The following is a 14,386-nucleotide window of genomic DNA, read 5'->3' on the forward strand; positions in this document are numbered from 1 at the left end:
TTGTTGAGGAACGAACCATTAAATCAGAATCATCTAGTGATACCGATTCAACAAATTCAATTATGGAGAATCTGGAACCTTTAAGTATGGAAGACCGAATGAGAGCTAAACGCACTGGCCAAGGTCACGCAATTACTCATCCAGACATTAATGTGCCAGATTATGAAATCAAAGGACAAATTCTACACATGGTGACTAATCAATGCCAATTTAGTGGTGCGCCGAAGGAAGATCCAAATGAACATCTACGTACCTTTAATAGGATCTGCACACTATTTAAAATACGAGAAGTAGAGGATGAACAGATATATCTCATGTTTTTTCCCTGGACTTTAAAGGGAGAAGCCAAAGATTGGTTGGAATCGTTACCTGAAGGGGCGATTGATACATGGGATGTTTTAATTGACAAATTTCTTAAACAATTCTTTCCTGCATCTAAAGCCGTAAGACTTCAAGCAGAAATTGTTACGTTCACACAAAAGCCAAATGAAACTCTATATGAGGCGTGGACAAGATATGGAAAGTTGTTAAGAGGATGTCCGCAACATGGTTTAGACACCTGTCAAATAGTACAAATATTCTACCAAGGATGCGACATCACTACAAGAAAAGACATAGATATAGCAGCTAGTGGTTCTATTATGAAGAAAACCGAAACTGATGCTTACAAAATTATTGATAATACTGCTTCCCACTCACATGAGTGGCACCAAGAAAAAGACATCGTTAGATCATCTAAAGCAGCTAGAGCCGATTCTAGCCATGACTTAGATTCCATTTCCGCAAAGATAGATGCTGTGGAACGACGAATGGAAAAGATGACTAAAGATATTCACTCAATACGAATTAGTTGTGAGCAGTGTGGAGGACCACATTTGACAAAAGATTGTCTCAGTATTGAATTAACAATGGAACAAAGAGAGAATATTTCATACATAAACCAAAGGCCTGGAAATAATTATCAGAATAATTATCAACCGCCAAGACCGATTTACAATCAAAACCAGAATTATAACCGAAATATTCCATACAACAACCAACAAGGTCCTAGCAATCAATCAGTATCCAATAATACTTACAATCAGCAAAGACCGAATTTTCAAAACAAACCACCACAACAAACCGATGATAAAAAGCCGAATTTAGAAGATATGATGACGAAGCTAGTTGAAACTCAAACGCAGTTTTTCACATCTCAAAAACAAACTAATGAACAAAATGCTCAAGCATTTAGAAATCAACAAGCTTCTATTCAAAATCTGGAACAAGAAGTGAGTAACCTAGCAAGGTTAATAGGTGAAAGAAAACCGGGAAGTCTACCTAGTGATACAAATGCTAACCCCCGGAATGAAACAGCTAAAGCCATTACCACAAGAAGTGGTACAACACTTAAATCACCTGAAATACCTGTAACTTCTGATGAAACTATTCCTACTCCACAAGAACCACAACCTGATCAAGAAAAGGAAAAAGAACCGGTAGTTGAAAAGGTTAATGAAGATAACACAGTTAAGGATAAACCTTATGTTAAACCATACCAACCACCACTTCCTTACCCGAGCAAAATGAAAAAAGAAAAACTTGAAGCCGAGCAATCCAAATTCTTGGATATGTTTAAACAGATAAATGTAAATCTTCCTTTCATTGATGTGATTTCAGGAATGCCAAGATATGCTAAATTCTTGAAAGATCTAATCTCAAATAGAAAGAAAATGGAAGAACTCTCGGCTGTTACTATGAATGCTAATTGTTCAGCAGTGCTGTTGAATAAGATACCAGAAAAACTATCTGATCCAGGAAGTTTCACAATTCCATGTTTTCTGGGTAGTCTTAGTTCAATAGAAGCATTGGCAGACTTAGGTGCTAGTATAAATCTAATGCCGTATTCACTATACGCTAAACTAGACCTTGGAGAATTGAAACCAACCAGAATAAGCATACAACTAGCCGATAGATCAATAAAATATCCTAGAGGGATAATGGAGAACATGCTAGTTAAAGTTGGTACTTTAGTATTTCCAGTAGATTTTGTTGTTCTGGACATGGAAGAAGATTCTCAAGTTCCTCTCATATTAGGAAGACCATTCTTAAACACGGCTAAAGCAATGATAGACGTGTTCGGTAAGAAACTGACCCTAAGTATAGAGGATGAGAGTGTTACCTTTTCAGTTGATAGAGCAATGCAACAACCACAATCTGCAGATGATACATGTTATTATATTCAAACTATAGATGCACATGCAGAATTATTAGAAGAATTTCCAGAATTACAAGGAACAGGAGAATGTTCTTTAGGAGAAGGTAATGAACCAATTGATGAAGCTGAAATGTTAGCTACACTTATAGCTAATGGATATGAACCAACAACAGAAGAAATTCAAATGCTAAAAGAAGAAGACAGATATCGATATAAATCATCGATAGAAGAACCTCCGAAATTAGAGTTAAAGCCACTTCCAAACCATTTGGAATACGCTTATTTACATGGTGAATCTGAATTACCTGTAATAATATCGTCTTCTCTTACTGAAAATGAGAAATCACAACTCATTTCTGTGTTGAAAGCTCATAAACCAGCCATTGCATGGAAGATTCATGATATTAAAGGAATAAGTCCTTCGTATTGCACACATAAAATCCTTATGGAAGAGGGTCATAAAACGTATGTGCAACGCCAACGAAGACTAAATCCTAATATGCAAGATGTAGTTAAGAAAGAGATTATTAAACTGCTAGATGCAGGTTTAATTTATCCAATCTCTGATAGTCCATGGGTAAGCCCAGTTCAATGCGTACCTAAGAAGGGTGGCATGACTGTCATTACAAATGAGAAAAATGAGCTTATTCCTACTAGGACTGTAACAGGATGGCGTGTATGTATTGATTATAGAAAATTAAATGACGCCACCAGAAAAGATCACTTTCCCTTACCTTTCATAGATCAAATGTTGGAAAGATTAGCCGGAAATAGTTACTATTGTTTTCTAGATAGATTTTCCGGATATTTTCAAATTCCAATAGCACCCGAAGACCAAGAGAAAACCACATTCACGTGCCCTTATGGTACTTTTGCTTACAAACGCATGCCATTTGGACTTTGTAACGCCCCTGCAACCTTTCAAAGGTGTATGATGGCGATTTTTCATGACATGATAGAAGAATGCATGGAAGTATTCATGGATGACTTTTCAGTCTTCGGTGATACATTTAAATCATGTCTAGTTAATCTGGAACGAATGCTAATTAGATGCGAAAAATCAAATCTAGTACTTAATTGGGAGAAATGCCATTTCATGGTTAAAGAAGGCATCGTTCTTGGACATAAAATTTCAAAAGAAGGGATTGAAGTGGATAGAGCTAAAGTAGATGTAATTGCTAAACTTCCACATCCCACCAATGTTAGAGGAGTTAGGAGTTTTCTAGGGCATGCCGGTTTTTACCGACGTTTCATAAAAGATTTTTCTAAAATTGCCACTCCTATGAATAAACTCCTAGAAAAGGATGCGCCATTCATCTTTTCAGATGAATGTATCAAATCTTTTAATATTCTTAAAGAAAAACTCACTAATGCACCGATCATGATAACACCAAATTGGAATCTACCATTTGAACTAATGTGCGATGCAAGTGATTTTGCAATGGGAGCCGTTTTAGGACAAAAGGATTGAAAAACGATTTCAACCTATATATTATGCTAGTAAGACATTACAAGGAGCACAAACAAACTATACAACTACTGAAAAAGAACTCCTTGCTATTGTCTTTGCTTTTGACAAATTTCGATCATATCTCGTTCTAGCAAAAACGGTGGTCTATACCGACCATTCTGCTCTTAGATACCTATTTTCAAAACAAGATGCTAAACCAAGATTAATCCGTTGGATCTTACTCTTACAAGAGTTTGATATTGAAATCCGAGATAAAAGAGGAGCAGAAAATCTCGCCGCTGATCATCTTTCTCGTCTTGAAAATCCCGAATTAGAAGTTCTAAATGAATCAGCCATACAAGACAACTTTCCTGATGAATATCTATTGAAGATAGATTATAAAGAAATCCCATGGTTTGCAGACTATGCAAACTACTTAGTTTGTGGATTCCTTGAAAAAGGATTATCGTACCAAAGACGAAAGAAATTCTTCAGTGATATAAAACACTATTTCTGGGAAGATCCACATCTGTTTAAAAGTTGTCCCGATGGAATAATACGCCGATGTGTATTTGGAGATGAAGCTAGTAAAATTTTAAACCATTGTCACACAGGACCAACAGGAGGGCATTATGGGCCTCAACTAACAGCAAGAAAAGTCTATGAAGCTGGATTCTATTGGCCTACAATTTACAAAGACGCACACCTTCTTTGCAAATCCTGTGATGCATGTCAAAGAGCCGGAAAAATAAGTCAACGTGATGAAATGCCACAAAATGTCATCCAAGTATGTGAAGTATTTGACATTTGGGGTATTGACTTTATGGGTCCATTTCCAAAATCTCATAATAATCTATATATACTCGTAGCCATTGATTATGTATCTAAATGGGCGGAAGCACAAGCTCTCCCAACTAACGATGCACGAGTTGTAGTCAACTTTTTAAAACGTCTTTTTGCAAGGTTTGGAACACCGAAAGCTTTAATAAGTGATCGGGGTACTCATTTCTGTAATAATCAACTTGAGAAAGTTCTTAAAAGATATGGAGTAACTCATAAAATCTCCACCGCATATCATCCACAAACAAGTGGACAAGTTGAAAATACCAACCGAGCTTTAAAACGTATTCTAGAGAAAACCGTAGGATCAAATCCGAAGGAATGGTCCATTAAATTGGAGGATGCACTCTGGGCTTTTAGAACAGCCTACAAAACTCCAATTGGAACCACACCTTTTAGACTTGTTTTTGGAAAAGCATGTCATCTTCCAGTAGAAATTGAACACAAAGCATTTTGGGCTTTGAAGACATGTAATCTTGATTTACATGAAGCCGGACGTCTACGATTAAGTCAACTAAATGAATTAGAAGAATTAAGACATGAAGCATAAGAAAATTCGTTAATCTATAAAGAAAGAACGAAGAAATGGCATGATAAAAGAATCAGAAGTTCAAAAGAATTTAAAGAAGGAGACAGAGTTCTTCTTTTCAATTCACGATTCAAGCTATTTCCTGGAAAATTGAAATCAAGATGGTCTGGACCATTCATAGTCAAAAGAGTTTTCCCATACGGAACGATAGAATTAATAAATTCAAATGGGATTGAATTTAAAGTTAATGGTCACAGAGTTAAACATTACATACATGGTCCGATGGAAGTCGACAACGAAGTTAATCACAATTTCGACACCACAGCTAACTAAGTGTGGGGAGAATCAAGTCTTTAAAGGATAATATGTATTTCTGTTAGAGTTAGATTTTCTGTTTTCGTGTAGTTCTCGAAAATGGAACACGTATGGTCTTTCCCTAGCAGACCCTAAAGAACTAGTCTTCTCCCCCCATTCTGAATTTTTATTTTTTTAGGTTTTTACGAAATGAAGACTGCCTGTGAACTAAACCATGGTCTAATGCTACACGCTTTGATCACTAAAAGAAATAATGACATACTACCGAGCGAATTAGTATCAGTAATCAGAGAAAGAATGGACGGAGTTAGAAAAGAATCCAGATGCGAAGATAATAAGTTACAATTTGGTAAAGGAAAATCAAAATCCGCAGCGAAAAGAAGAGCACGACACCTAGAACGATGTCACAAATGCGGAAAATGGTCACATGGAGGTAAATGTTCAAATAATCAAACCTATTCAAATACCGAATTTGTTACTTTATGCAGAGACGGACCGTTCATATGTTTAGAAGAAAAGACACTGAATGCTCGAGGTTACGCCTATGTAGCCATGGAAAACCAATTAAACCGACTATCTTATGAATGGAATAGATCATATAACTAAGAAATCTATTTCACAGGTATGTCTGTACAGTTTTTATTTTTATTTTTATTTTTAACCTTTTGATAATAAACGCTAATTTGTTCGCTAAAAAGTATTAAATTGGTATTGAATAAAATTAGGTTTGGCGACCGAAATTATTGATATCATTCAAAAATTTATTACATCACTGCGAAATTTAACGTTTATTCTTAAGGTATAAATATCTTTAATCAATCAACCCAAAATATTTCAAAAATTCGTCATGAGTTAAATTAGGTCTTGGAACCGAAATTACTTTACCGAAAAGAGGGGCGCATATTTTTGATAATATTTGATTGATTAAAGTGGGATAAAAAGACAAAAAGATTTTTAATTTTATTTTTACCATGTTTTTAAAATTAATATTTAAATCTTAAATTAATATTGTAAACTTTGTAAAAACAATATATTTAAAATTGTAAATATTTGAAAAATTAATATAAGTTTGATATGAATTTATAAATTTTTAAATTAAGTTTGGTGTGAATTTTTAATTTTTAAAATATAAAATTTTAATTTTATGCATTTCAAATTTTAAGTTTGGTGTGAATTTTTAATTTTTAATTTTTAATTTTGAATTTTATATTTAAGTTGTGTGAATTTAAAAACAAAAATTTACTTTATCTCATTAAGTTAAAAATATGATTTTTAAAATTCGTCGTAAGTTGAAGACTAGGTCTTTGAACCGAAATTGCTTTACCCGAGGGAGGGACGAGAACTTTTATTATCATTATTTTTAATCTTATTGAATTAGAGTATGCCAAAAACATTGAAAAAAAAAAACCCAAAAATCTTAGCTTTTAAAACAATCGCTACAAAAAGACAAATTTTAAAATTTTGTCGAAGGACGGACTAGGACATCGATCCAAAACGACCTCGTCCTAAATAACAAGGGAAACAAAATTTTAAAATTAATTTCTTAATTGTTTTCAAAAGTTAATGATTATAAAAAAAAAAAAAAAAAAAATTACCAAACTCCGCGAGTCGCGGAGTTTGGAGGGTATTTTGCCGCGACTCGCGGAGAGACTAAAAACCGGAAAAAAAAATATAACTGAACAACAGATCAGTCCCAACTCCCCCACACAAAAACACCCAAAAACACTGCGAAAAAAACCCCGAAAATACACGAAAAACACCCCCAAAAATCCCAATTTTTAACCGTTAATCACCAAATTTTTTGCTAAAATCATGTTGAGAAGGATGCTATCTAAGAATTACTCAAGAAAAACGGTAAATTTCTACACCTAAACACCATTAATTCGAAATTAGGTGTTCTTGAGCTATTTTTTCCCCAATTTGATTTTAATGCTTTTTAGTGTAATTAGACTTAAATTGTTTATGTATTATGCTGGTATAACCTAGATTGATGCTGTTTAACATGATTAGAAGCCTTAAACTTCAAATTTTGAATAATCTAGGGTTTGTGTTCTTGAGCAAATTTGGGGTTTTTTTGATATAAACAGGTTATGGCCGATTTTTGTCATGAATTGTTGCTAAATTGAGTAGTGTAACATGTCTAGGTAGTTAAATGATCCAAACTTTGAGCCTAAACATGATTTTGAGAATTAAAGTGGACTTTTTCAAAGTCTAAAATTCATGAACTTGATTTTTGAAAGATAATGCCATTTGAGACCTGTTTAATTGCTAGTAATGATTATTTTGACATGTTATTTGAGTTGAATGCTTATGAACTTGGCGAACATTTTCGTATATGCTTATTTGAAAAAGTGTAGATTTGATAAAAATGTGAAAATGAGCTTAAGTTTGATATAAATTGATAATGTCATTGTAATTATTTTGATTGATGATTTTGCTGACACTAATGCATATTTGGATGCACAAAATTTGTGTTTGATGTGTTTTGCAGAATGAAAGGGGTGAATCTTCATCCCAAGCCCGCAATGCTCCTGCTGAGAATTTGGAACAACAGGAGGTGGATAACTACTACAAGCAGGATGTACCTCATCCAGTCATGACCTTTTCCGATATGCATTTGGAAGAGTTGCACCCGAACCTGAGATTTGACAGACTTTGGATAGATTATCCAAAATATCAACGGGGTTTGCATACTCTTCATTCCAAGGTTGTTGAGGTACCGAGGGTCATAGAATGGGGACCCTTAGAAGCTGTAGAATTGGCCGGGCCAATTAGGGAATTACTTGTACAGAGGTATGGTAATTCTTCTTTTAATGACTGGATATGTTTATTTACCATACGCAGACCTGTATATAAAGTATGGTGTGAAGAGTTGTTATGTAGTATAGAGTTGAATGATCGGGTAGCTAGTTTAACCGATCGTTCTTTTATTAGATTTTTGTTAGGCGGTTCGATGCGCCACATGTCTTTACTGGACATGGCTCAGGCTTTACGTATATATACGCCTGAGGAGTTAGCGTCTGCCGATTGTATAGGATTGATACTAAACGGTAGAAAGATAGATGAGAATTTTGATACACACGGTGTGTGGAGTCAAATGACAAGCCATCACCGTTTCAAAGGGGGAAACTACTCTTATTTGGATATAGATAGAGCCGAATTAAGAGTGATACATAGGTTTTTAGCTAATTCGATTACACAAAGGGGTAAGAACAAAGAAAAAGTAAATGAACAAGATTTGTTTTACCATATGTGTATTCGAGACCCACAGAGCGCTGTAAGTATACCATATTGTGTGGGTTATTATTTATCAGCTATGGTTCGGGGGATGCGACCACATAGCATAATAGGAGGTGGTATTTTTATTACTTTGATTGGTGAATATCTCGGTGTGGATATAAGTCGGGGGGGATTATTAGTAGAAGAACCGGAACCCCGCGATACTATAGGTTTAAATGTATACCATGGTGCGAAAGTTTTGAAGAGGCGAAATAACGCCGCAGTACGATACCATGGTAGACATCCACAGGTGGAGAGAAACCAGGAGCAAGGTAATGTAGGAGGAGGGAATGAGATGCAAGAAATGCATAGGTTTATAGCTTCTCAGGAATACGAAAATGCTAGACAGAGAGCATTTGAAGATTGGCAAGTTCATCAGAACCAGATCATAGCTCATTGCCAACATATAGGTAGAAACTATATTCCTACACCGAAACCCGTCTTCCCTCCTTGGTCGATAGAGATGCAGCCACCATATCCTACGTATGATCCTGCCGAAGCATTCTATAGCACTTATGGTTATGCCTGGAACCCCTATTGGTACCAATATCATCCTTAGTATACTTATTTTTTTTTATTTTATAATTTGTAATTATTGATACATTTAATATTTTTGTTAATATTGTAATCATTTTTATAATTATCTAACTTTTATTCTTAGATTTTAATAATTTTTGAACGTGGGGTAATATACCAAACTTCAAAAATATGTATATATGTTTGCAGTTTATCTTATGTACACAACAGGGTAAAACAAAGCATTTTTAAAGACTGGCATTAAGTTCAGCAAAAGCAACTAATTTTGATGACAAGATGCAAAATATATGTGAAATAACAACAAGACGGAATGAACAAATGAGGTGCACCATTTATCATTCAGCAAACAAACGCCAATATATTTGGAAACTTTGGTAAAAATTTAATCATTTTCACACAAATCACCCTCAATAATTTAAATTGTTACTGATTTCTTGCAAATGAGGGCATTGCAAGATCTTAAGTGTGGGAAGGGGTTAAATTCTTTCGGATTTTAACATTTTTTACTTTATACACTTGGTTACCATTAAAAATACTAGTAAAGCAGTAGTTGTATTAGAATCTAGTGCTCTCTGATAAAAAAGAACAGCCCTAGTCTTATATACTGACTACCCAATTCTAGTAAAATTTTTCAAAATTTTCAATTAAATGAATTCAAAATCATGTTTATACATATTTATGAACGATAAAACTAGGTTTTAACACCGAAATTATTGTTACCTCGGAAAGGACATAAATTGAGAAATAAACTAATATGTTAAAATTCATTTAAAATGGAATAGAGGACGATAAAAAGGAAAATAAAAGCCAAGTGTGGGAAAATTTACCAAGTTATTTTAAACATATGTCACATATATCTGTAACAAATAACTGAAAATACTTTTGCTTTGGACTAAACTAAACTGTTTTACCCGATGAAAGAAAAGAAAAGATGGATCTACACGATGAATCAATTCCATCATTAAAAGGAAGTAAAGTCTTCCGAAAAAGAAACGCGCTTCTTGATTTAGGTCATGAAGTTGTCGTCCAGACCAGCTGTAGGTTGACGAAAAATCTAGAAAAGTCATCACTAAAATCAGCAGGAAATCCACGGACCTCAGCATTAAACAGGGTCGCCAAGTGGTCAGATTTATCCTAACCATGAGAAGGATTTATCTCGTACAATGGGGGGCACCATGCAAATTAGCTGGATAAGACTAATGAATCAGATCCCCAGAAAGGATAATCTCCTTAAAGATTAAAAATCAGCTTTTAAGACTGATATTACTCAATCCTAGAGATTGACCTTAAAGATTGAGAATTACAAACTCATGGAATTCAATGATATCTAAACTCGAGCTTAAACGAGAAAATATTTTGATCAAAATTACAAACCTATTTGTTTTCTGAAAACCCTATTTTCAATGCGTTCATTACCATTGAACGTAAAATCCTAGGAATTCACCTGGAATTCATTAGGTCACCTGAACCAAATCGGGTGTCAACCGTAAGAACGGTGGTTGCATAACATGGTCAAAGACAGGACCTTGTGTCAAACCGACAAATTATAAGGGTGAGCTTTACTATTGCTCCTACCAAGGATAGTAATTGCGTCCGACACTTTATAGACCATAATCAAAAGCATGTCATGGGACATTGCCTTAACAGTTGCTTGTTCAACGCTTTCCTTTACAACCGGACGGTAGTTTACCGAAAGGTAATATACGGGACAAGTAAACTGGACGTGTTGCTTTCCAAATACAAGGTTAGCAAGTGGGTGACACAAAACCGCAAGTTTTGAGCTAAAATTTTCAAATCTGAAACCCACCAAACCCACAAAAATATTTTGCAAACACCGGTAAAGGGTTATCCCGGAAAACTTATCTAGGGTAAAAACTAGATTTAATTTTCAAAAGATCAAATGTTTTCATAAAGATCCAATTTCCTTAATGGATCTAAATTTTTATAGTCATGTGGGACTGTAAACCATATCGTTACTACCATTGTTTATACCGCCGTATAGAAATCACTAATGTACAAAGTGTGAAGAATAAAGAAGTGATTCTGGTATTTCAAGACAATATTGCTTGAGGACAAGCAACGCTCAAGTGTGGGAATATTTGATAATGCTAAAAACGAACATATATTTCATAGCATTATTCCTCAAGAAAGACAAGCTTTTAGTTGCAATTGTTCTATTTACAAGTGATATTCGTTTAAATAATAAAAGGTGAAGACAAAAGACAGATTCGACGAATTGAAGACGCAAACGACCAAAAAGCTCAAAAGTACAAAAGACAATCAAAAAGGTTCCAATTATTGATAAGAAACGTCTCGAAATCACAAGAGTACAAGATTCAAAACGCAAAGTACAAGATATTAAATTGTACGCGAGGACGTTCAAAAATCTGGAACCGGGACCAGAGTCAACTCTTAACGCTCAACGCAACGGACTAAAAATTACAAGTTAACTATATATATAAATATAATATAATATATAATTAATTATATTAATTATATATATATTATATATATATATATATTAAAAACCGTCGGCAGAGAAAACTCCAAGGACTGAGCTGTAATTTCTATCTCCGCGACTCGCGGAGTTTGAAGGGGATTTTGCCGCGAGTCGCGGAGCCCCAAATTTCAACTCTGGCTATAAAGCCAACCGAATTCTGATCAAAAATCATCTTTTCTTCCTCATTCATACGTAAAACTTATATATATATATATAATTTATATTTTAATTTTAATTTTAATTCTAATAATAAGGGTATGTTAGCGAATGTTGTAAGGGTATAAGTCGAAATTCTGTCCGTGTAACGCTACGCTATTTTTAATCATTGTAAGTTATGTTCAACCTTTTTACATTAATGTCTCGTAGCTAAGTTATTATTATGCTTATTTAAAACGAAGTAATCATGATGTTGGGCTAATTACTTAAATTGGGTAATTGGGCTTTGTACCATAATTGGGGTTTGGACAAAAGAACGACACTTGTGGAAATTAGACTATGGGCTATTAATGGGCTTTATATTTTTTTAACTAAATGAAAGTTTGTTAATGTTAATATAAAGATTTACAATTGGGCGTCCCTATAAATTACCATATACACTCGATCGGACACGATGGGCGGGGTATTTATATGTACGAATAATCGTTCATTTAACCGGACACGGGAATGGATTAATAGCCACTAGAATAATTAAAACAGGGGTGAAATTACATTCAAGGGTAATTGGTGTAATTGTTAACAAAGTAGTAAAACCTTGGTTTACACGCAGTCGATAACCTGGTGTATTCATTAAACAAAGTATTAAAACCTTGTTACAATTCGAATCCCCAATTAGTTGGAATATTTATCTTCGGGTATAATAATAATTTGACAAGGACACTTGCAATTTATATTTATGACTGATCGACTGTTATGGACAAAAACCAGACGGACATATTAAATAATCCAGGACAAAGAACAATTAACCCATGGGCATAAAACTAAAATCAACACGTCAAACATCATGATTACGGAAGTTTAAATAAGCATAATTCTTTTATTTCATATTTAATTTCCTTTATTTTATATTTAATTGCACTTCTAATTATCGCACTTTTATTTATTGTTATTTAATCGCACTTTTAATTATCGTACTTTTTAATTATCGCAAATTTTATTTTATCGCATTTTTATTATTCGCAATTTCATTATCGTTATTTACTTTACGCTTTAATTTAAAGTCTTGTATTTATTTTATATTTTACATTAGGTTTTAACTGCGACTAAAGTCTTAAAATCGACAAACCGGTCATTAAACGGTAAAAACCCCCCTTTATAATAATAATATTACTTATATATATATTTGTATTTTTATAAAAGTAAACTAATATAGCGTTGAGCTTTGTTTAAAGATTTCCCTGTGGAACGAACCGGACTTACTAAAAACTACACTACTGTACGATTAGGTACACTGCCTATAAGTGTTGTAGCAAGGTTTAAGTATATCCATTCTATAAATAAATAAATATCTTGTGTAAAATTGTATCGTATTTAATAGTGTTTTCTGCTAAAATTAATAACTATTTTATATACACCTCGTACGACATCAGTTACCTGTTCCTGCTACTGCTCGGACTTCTGGTTTGTGATTAATGTGTCACCATTAAACTGTTGCTAATTACATCGGTACACTTCTGTTTCTATTCGAATTAATAAAAGAAAAACTTACATAATTACAACTGATAGTTAGACTTCTAAACCTTCCTTATCGTCGCTACAGTTAAACGAGTACCACCACAGCCACATTTATCAATCCACCTTTGACTCACCAATCTCGAACACCACAACCATCACTGTCGAAAACAAACCCTTCAAGAACCCCGGTTATTACTATTCGTGTTTGATTCTTTTAGAAAGTTCAGAAAATAAATAGGGGGATTTATAGAAATTAATAGAATATTCAAAGAATCGATTACCTACTGGATTGATTGATGACCGATTATACTTCGAATCATTGCTTGATCGATTGATCGATTGAGTAATCGAATAACCCTTGATCTGTAATTTTGTTTCTGCGAATTTGTTCATCTACCTGCTTCTGTTCTTCCGTCGCTGGAACCACCACCACAATACCACTCCTATTTTCTGTTTCAAATAACGATGGTGATGATTTAGATAATAAGAATATAGGATAATGATGAAGATGTATAAAGTTTGATGATTGATGCTCGATGGAAATCCAGCTGGTAATCTGACCGATATTTTTTTTTTTTATTAACGGGCTCGATGGAAAGTTTGATGGTTTTGAAACCCGGTTTTGTTGTTGGGCTAGTGATTAGTTGGGCTAGATTAATAGGAACGGTGATGCTGGGTTAAAGGACTTAAGGATCGAAGTAAAATATAAAAGCATATATAGAATAGATGGTTTAGGTGTGATTCGGGTGGGCGAGAGGTCGCGGGTTCGAGCCCTAACAGTGGCTATTTTTTTTAGGGAGCTTTTACAATCTCTTTTAAGGTAGTATCATATTCATTATTATCATTGCTAATATAAATTATTATTATTATTATTATTATTATTATTATTATTATTATTATTATTATTATTATTATTATTATTAATTAGTATTATTAATAATTAGTATTGTTACTTAATGTAGTTATTATTATCATTATCCTAAATATTACCATTAACTTAGCTATTATTAATAGAATAAGTATTATTATTATTATTATTATTATTATTATTTTTAAGATTAAGATTAT

Source organism: Rutidosis leptorrhynchoides, chromosome 1 (assembly GCF_046630445.1).
Source record: "Rutidosis leptorrhynchoides isolate AG116_Rl617_1_P2 chromosome 1, CSIRO_AGI_Rlap_v1, whole genome shotgun sequence".
NCBI classification, from domain to species: Eukaryota; Viridiplantae; Streptophyta; class Magnoliopsida; order Asterales; family Asteraceae; genus Rutidosis; species Rutidosis leptorrhynchoides.